Raw genomic sequence first — 8618 nt, 5'->3', positions numbered from 1 at the left:
TTTTTTAAATTTAATTTTCTTGAAGCATAGTCGATTTACAATGTTATGTTAATTTCTTCCATACAGCAAAGTGATTCAGCCATACATATTCACATAGCCGCTTCCATATAGTTTCTCACAGAACATTGAACAGATTTCCCTGTGCTATACAGCAGATCCATATTGACTAAGGCATTTTTTTTCACTTAAGCTTTAGTATCAGTGTCTAGGTTTGATTCTTAAAGACAATTGCCTGTTGGGCAATGGTATTAACACAGATTAAAAGAACATAGTACCACTGAGAAAATCTTTATATTTTCAGTCATACTAAAGATTTTTGGTTCACATTCTATACTTGAATGATTCTATGTTTTTCCATGGGAAAAATCTAGCTAAGGGACAAAAAAAAAGTTCCTACAAATTTCACCTATGCTGGAGTCTTCCAGAATGTTTAACTGCCCCTAAGAAAACATTGAAGTCTGAAAAAGGGAAATATACATGTTGGTATAGACTAGGTTTTCATCATCTATATATTATACTGTCTTGTACAAATTAAAAATTATATTCAGATCACACTTAGTTGATCACTTTCATGTGCTCGGTAATTAACAGGAACTTTCACTTGTATCTCTTTCTTTTAAATAGATTTAGAACAAAATCTGAAACCTGAGATAATGGACCTGCAAAATTATTCCTTGGAGTCAGAATTTGTATTACATGGACTCTCCAATTCACAACATCTCCAAAAATTTTTCTTTATTTTCTTCTCTGGGATCTATGTGGCTCTTGTGCTGGGTAACCTCATCATCGTGGTCACTGTGATTTCTGACCCCCACTTGTACTCCTCCCCGATGTACTTCCTGCTGGGGAATCTCTCTTTCCTGAACATATGGCTTGCCTCATTTGCCACCCCCAAGATGATCAGGGACTTCCTTAGTGATCGAAAACTCATCTCCTTTGGAGGATGTATGGCCCAAATCTTTTTCTTGCACTTTGTTGGTGGGGCTGAGATGGTACTTCTTGTTACCATGGCATATGACAGATATGTGTCCATATGCAAACCTTTGCATTACATGACCATGATGAACCGGCAGACCTGTATCAGGCTGGTGTCGGTTTCATGGACCATTGGATTTGTGCACTCCATCAGTCAAGTAGCCTTTACTGTAAATTTACCTTACTGTGGCCCCAATGAGGTGGACAGCTTCTTCTGTGACCTTCCTCTTATGATCAAGCTGGCCTGTGGACACCTATGTCTTGGGTGTACTTATGATCTCAGACAGTGGGTTGCTGTCGATGAGCTGTTTTCTGCTCCTCCTGATCTCCTACACTGTTATCCTCATCACCGTCCAACAGCAGGCTGCTGGCGGGGTATCCAAAGCACTCTCAACCTGCTCTGCACATATCATGGTAGTCACGCTCTTCTTTGGGCCCTGCATTTTCATTTATGTGTGGCCTTTTAGTTGGTTCTCTGTGGACAAGGTCCTCTCTGTGTTTTACACAATTTTTACTCCACTCTTGAACCCCCTTATCTACACACTGAGAAATAAGGACATGAAAATAGCTATGAAGAGACTGAGAAACCGACATGTGACTTTTCGCTGAATTTCAGTTCTGCAGAGAGCTACATGTTCTTATTCATTCAGAAGATACCATTCTTTAATATGATTCTACTCAAAGATTTCATTCTGACATTGTATTAGTAAAATTTGTATTGTGTTATGTTAGAGAAATAATTATTGATTCCAACAAAATATACATAATTTTATATACTATCATATATATACTCAAGCAATATATATTTACTAGCCCTATACATACACTTTGTGTGAATTCTACAGTTTTTTCTTTTTTATTAAGCCAGATTTGCATTACTAATTTATTTTTTCTAAAAAATTGATTAAAATGAATTTTTATTTCCTAATCATATTCCAGCACAGCAAGGACTGTTCATAAGTATTCACAACATGAAACATTGTCATAAGGATACTAGAATGAGAATAATAATGACCTGTGAATCTCTGTCCTTGTTTTAAATATTGAAAAAGAAAACATGATTCGAATATCCTATTATTTTAAAAGCACATTTTTTTCATGTGTATGTGTATTATATTTAAACTTTTTATTTAAAAAAATGAAACTGTCAGTGGTATTCAGTTACAGAAGTTAATTTTAACATGGGAAAATCAGTATTTTATGGCTACATATTTCCTAGTATAAGCTTAAGCATACCAATGATAGAGTTATCATTTGGTATGCATTGGATTATTAAATTAATAAATTTTCACCAGTGATTGATTTTAAATAAAGATCACATTGTACTAAGTTGATTCTGTCCCTAAGATGTCCCTAAGATGACTAAGTTGAGTCATCCAGTAGGAAGCATTTCCTGGAATTCCAAGGATTCAGATTTTATGCTGAGTTTTGAATGCCTTTGGATGATGCCTAAAGGAAAAGCAGAAGAAACCATTAAATTTGGTATTAACTAAATTAATAGTCAAAGAATTCAAGAAATTTTCTCATAAGTTGATTCTGAAATATCAAACCAAAGAGAAAATTAGGTAGTGCCTAAATTACCTGGAGTAACTAGATGAAGCTTCCAATAATTTTGGACATTGTCTTTAATTAGGAGAAGCATGCTCCTGGAATCTTCTGATTTCCCTTATGACTACAGTCATACACGTGTCCATAAACACTAAAAGTACACAGAAGGAAAACAACTTCTGCCTTAGGATAACTTTCTCTGCAGTCACCTCCCTTGCCATTGTGATAACACTGTGTTTTGACTTTATAGACTTTGGATATGGCCAATTTTATGATTACACTCATTTCTGTGAACATTAAAAGATCTTAAAAGGAAATCAGTATCTGTCCTAGGATTAATTTATTGGGTTTTATTGATGTAATGCTGATGTTTTCCTTTACAGATTTTGGACACAGCTATTTTTACCATAAAAGATATGGCTGATACTATTTACACATCTATTTATTCAGTTAATGAATGTTTGTCAAGCACCCCTAGCACTGAGCTATTCCCAATTTAGTGGAATAAAGTCAATTATATAAATAATCACAAAGTATACTTCAAAACGAGAGCAATAATAGAAATAAACATGATGTGCTCTGAGAGCACATGAGAGAGAAACTAACCCATTATTGATGTTTAGCAAAGACTTCAATTATTATTTTTTTCTTTCCTAGGATTCTGGATTCTCTTCTATTAATGCGCGCGTGTGCACACACAGACACACACGGTGCATTTTTAGTTTAGCATACTGCCAGTCATATAGTAAGTGCCCAAATAGATGCCAGATCCATTAAGATGTTTCTGCCTTTTTAGAACTACTCAGTATGTCCCATCCCCAATTTCTGTTCAAACTCTCCAGGTTGCTTTATCTGGATCCATGAGGATGGACGTGGACCATTGTAATATCAGTCTAGGTGCAGAAATCCCTGGGTTTAGTTGTTTGGGCATAGGCATGGAGAAATATCCTTTTTTACTGTATGTTGCCTCAGGTAATTCTAATTCACAATCATGATTGAGAACCACTGAATAATTGCTGACATTTTCAGTCTATAGGAATAGCTGCTATTAAGGGATAGTTGGAAGGATTTTCTTATGAAAGCGGTCTCTACTGCTGGATTAGGAAGTATTCTTAGAAATATATCACTAGGGGGAGTTCCCATTGTAGCTCAGTGGTAACGAAACTGACTAGTGTCCAGGGGGATGCAGGTTCGATCCCTTGCCTTGCTAGGTGGGTTGAGAATCCAGTGTTACCTTGAGCTGTGGTGTAGGTCGCAGACTCATCTCAGATCTGGCATTGATGTGGCTGTGGTGTAGACTGGCAGATACAGCTCCAATTCGACCCCTAGCCTGGGAACTTCCATATGCCATAGATACAGCCCTAAAAAGAGAAAAAAAAATTATCACTAGGATATACTAATTAAAATTTTGTTCCATAAAAATGACATTGTTTTTGGTCAGAAGACTAAGTCATTAAGTACTTTCTGTGAAGTTGATATCATCTTAAACATTCCTTCTTTTACTGCAAACATTAATAGATCTTCTCTGTGAAATATCAATTTTTAAAATGTAAGTATTAAAGTAGCATTTAAATTATTCTGTCTAATCTTATAATGTAAGTCACTTCTAAATGTTAAATTATGAAAAGAGACCCCCAAATTCAGGGATTTCCATTTTAAGTAAAATTCCATTCATGTATATGGGGAAATTATTTTTTCATTTCTGTCTCTTCCTCTTTGATCTCAGATGAACTTTGAAGAAGAAAAGTTTAGAGAATTTTCTGTAGAGCAAAATGTATCTCCATCCATAGCTTTTCCTGGCATTGCCCTCTTTCATCAGGAGGGACTTGAGGATTTTCCCAGGTAAGTGACTCATATCTACAGCTCTAAGGTTCTGTTTAAGAAACCCTTTATCCACAGTTTCCAATATCTAGAATCTGACTTTCTCTCTAGTAATAAAATTCTTGTTTTATATATATAATATAATATAATATTATAATATCCTTGTTATATATATCCACACATATACACACATGTATAATTCTTGTTTTATATGTATGCATGGATAATCTTTATTAAAATGCAGTTGATTCACATTGTTGTGCTGATTTCTGCTGTACAGTAAAGTGACCCAGTCAAACGTATATATATGTTCCCTTTCTTATATCATCTTCCATCATGTTCTATCCCAATAAATTGGACACTGGAAAGGTGAACAATAAAACTCAAAGGTGAATTCACAATTTTGCTCAATTATAAACTGAAAGCATTAACTGTAGGTAGTAGAGAGTAGTTTGGTTGCCAAATTTGGAGATGTTTTAGCAGCATGATAATATTTTTTACATTCTATCAAGTGATATTTTGTACGAATTAGGAAAATAAGATAATTTTTCTTCATTAATATACTAATACAGGATTGCAGTGAGAAATTAAGTAAAATTTAACCATCTTTGGATAAATAATGCCAGGATAAATTCTGCTTTGGTTAAGGAACACGAATACGGTATTTGCTTGACACCGTGTTATCTTTTTTGTGCTAATAATTAGTGAGATTGATTAGAACTTTATGTTACCTTCTTTTTCCATTTGGCATTATAGTGGTCTCATAAAAATAAATTAAAGAACTTTCTCTTTTTGGAACATTTTAATATAAGGGAAGAAACGTATTTCCAGAAAATTTAGCGAGATCATATATAAAGTTTTAACAGCCCAGTACTTTGTGAGAGAGATTAAGTAGGAGATAGTATTGCTACCAAAATTCAGTTTTTTTTTTTGGTCTAACTTTTATTTTGATCTTTCCAGAAGCTTGTCTTAATACTAATCAAATAAGTAACATTTTATTCAATATTTCTACCATTCATGGGCAAATATTTTTTATTGAAAAATTACATACATTCAGAGGAGCATACAAATAGCAATTGCAAAGCTCAATAAAATTTCACAGAATGAACACATCTGTGTAACAAGTACCCAGACTGAGAAACATTACCAGTATATCTGAAGCTCCCTCACTCCCCTTCTATTCTCTACCCACTAAGGGTAACTACCATCATGGCTTTTATATATATGTGCTTATTTTCCTTTTTATGGCCGCACTCATGTCACATGGAAGTTCCTGGGCTAGGGATCGAATCAGAGCTGCAGCTGAAGCCTTCCCCACAGCCACAGCAATGCCAGATTGGAGCTGCATCTGCAGCCTACACCACAGCTCTTAGAATGCTGGATCCTTAACCCACTGAGCAAGGCCAGGGATTGAACCTGCATCCTCATAGTGATATCGAGTTCTTAACCTGCTAAGCCATGGTGAAAACTTTTATTGCATACAGTATATTTTTCTTTTCTTGAACTTACAGAAATGAAATTATATAATATGTACTTGTGCCATAATTATGTCATCTGTAAATAACAACTTTGTCTTTTTGTTTCCAACGATTTATTTTCCTTATCCTAGTGCCTACAACGAACCTCTAGCAAAATGTTATATACAAATGGTAGTATTGAGAATCCTTGGTTCACTTCCTAGCTCATGTGAAAAGCTTTTCAAAACCTCATATACTGATATTTTCAATAGATCTTTGTTAATATCCTCTTTAAGAGTAAGGAATTTCCTACTATTCTCAGTTTGCTAGAGAGTTTTATCTTAAATGAATGATGAATTTCATCCAATACACCTTCTACAATTAAGAATTGAATAAACATCTAATTTTTATTTTATCTTTTGCTTTTGATGCTATTACATGTACCATGGTTTTAGGACTTTTCTTTTAATAACATTTTCAATTTTTGCATTGCCAGTGTGTAGAAATACAATGGATTTTTAAAACCTTTTTATTTTATAATACGGTATACAAGTGTTGCAAAAATGGTGGAGAGGTCATATGTACTTTTCACTTAATTTCTCTCAATGCTCATAATTTATATGACAATAGTATGGGAGAAAATCAAGGAAACTGGAATTTTATGTATTTATATTATTCTACACCATTTTATCACTTGTTAGATTCATGCAACCACCAACCCAATTAAGAGCTAGAACGATTCCATTGCCACAGTTATCTCCCTCATGCCCATTCTCTCCTTAATTTGTAACTTCTGAAAACAACTAATCTGTTTTCCATCTCTATAACTTATCATTTAAATGTGTTATATAAATAAAATCATATAGTACAGTGACTTTTGATGTTTTTCCATTTAGCATAATGAGATCATCCAGATTATTGCAAGATCAATAGGCCATTCCTTTTTATTGCTGAGTAATAGTCCATGTTATAGATGTTGTATAGTTTATTTTTAACATTTTTAATTTATTTATAATAAATATTATATATTAATATTTTTATTTACAATTTCGGACCAATTGATGCTATACAGCATAGTGACCCAGGTATGTGTTTGTGTGTATGCATTCCTTTCATTGTATTCTATTATTACTTATGTTTAGGGCTTCACATGTGGCACATGGAAGTTCCCAGGCTAGAAATCCAATCAGAGCTGCATCTGTGGGCCTACACCAAAGCCACAGCAACACAGGATCCAAGCTTCATCTGTGACCTACACTGCAGCTCATGGCAATGCTGGATCCTTAACCCACTGAGTGAGGCCAGGGATTGAACTCACATCCTCATGGATACTAGCAAGGTTCATTACCACTGAGCCACAATGGGAACTCCCATATTATTTCTTATATTATTTAATCACACACTTATTGAGGCACATTTTAGTTTTTAAGGTTTTGATTATTACATGTAAAGGTGCTAAACATTTGTGTCCAGCTTTTAGTGTGGATATAAATGTTAATTTCTCTGTGTAAATGTCCAGGAGTTCTATTTCTAGGACTCACGGTAACTGTGTTTTTAGTCTACTTAAAAAAAACTGGTCAAATTATTTTGCATTCAGTTGTACCATTTTACATTTCCATCACAAGGTGTGAGAAATTTAATTTCTCTGAATCCTCACCAGCATTTACTACAATAGAGTGTTTGTCTTTCTGACTTATTTCACTTAGCCCACAAGATTTATCCACATTGTTGCAAATGGCAAGAATTATATTTCTTTCTCATGGAAGAATAATATTCCATTATATATAATATATAGTATATTAAACATTTAATATATTATTATATCATATTATTATAGTATATAATGTATATATATCTATCTTCTTTATCCAGTCATTTGTTGACAGGCACTTAGATTGTTGCCGTATAAATCAGATCGTTTATGTTTTGCTATTGAGTTGCATACATTCCTTATATGATTTTAGTACTAACTACTTATCAGGTTTGTGATTTACAAATATTTTCTCCCATTCAGTGTGTTGTCTTTTCATTTTGTCCTTTCTTTGGCTGTACAGGAGCTTTTTAATCTAATGTAGTCTCACTTGTTGATTTTTGCTTTTGCTTTTGTTTTTTGTGCATTCATTATCATATCCTAAAATCAGTGTTTAAGATCAATGTCAAGGAGCTTTTTTCCCTATATTTTCTTCTAGGAGTTTTGTGGATTCAGGTATTACACTTTCATCTTCAATTCACTGTGAGTTAATTTTTGTGAGTGGGTAAGACAGGGAGGGGTCAAATAGCATTCTTTTGCATGTTTCCCAATGTCATTTATTGAAGAAACTATTCTTTCCACATTGACTATAGTTGGATCTTTTGTCAAATATTAGTTGACCATACATGTGAAGGTTTATTTCTCAGTTCTCAATTCCATTTCACTGCTCCGTGTGTCTATGACTTTAGCCAATTTTGATCACTATAGCTTCGTGGCATTGTGTGAAAGCAGGAAGCATGTTGCCTCCAACAGTGTTTTTCATTCTCAGGCTTTCCTTTTTCAAAGTTATTAGTGATTTCATAAAAATTTCATTTTTCTCTTTTTGTGAAAAATACTGTAATTTTGATAGGAATTGCATTAAATTTTTTGTCTTTAGATAGAATGGACATGTTAACAATATTAATTCTTCCAATCCATGATTATAAGGTGTTTTTTGATGTGTCTGTCTTCTTCAATTTCTTTCATCAAATTTTTATAGATTTCATTGTACAGATCTTTCACCTACTAAGCATTTTCTCTTTTTGATGCTATTGTGATTGAGATTGTTTTCTTTACTTCCTTTTCAG

General features: G+C 33.7%; 1 pseudogene; it reads left to right on the top strand.

Annotated features, from left to right (window-relative positions):
• Nucleotides 1–653: 653 nt before the first annotated feature.
• Nucleotides 654–1584, top strand: LOC125135691 (olfactory receptor 4K14-like; annotated as a pseudogene).
• Nucleotides 1585–8618: the final 7034 nt, after the last annotated feature.

This window comes from Phacochoerus africanus, chromosome 9 (assembly GCF_016906955.1).
Source record: "Phacochoerus africanus isolate WHEZ1 chromosome 9, ROS_Pafr_v1, whole genome shotgun sequence".
Classification (NCBI taxonomy): Eukaryota; Metazoa; Chordata; class Mammalia; order Artiodactyla; family Suidae; genus Phacochoerus; species Phacochoerus africanus.
This window is presented reverse-complemented; position numbering and strand designations above follow the sequence as displayed.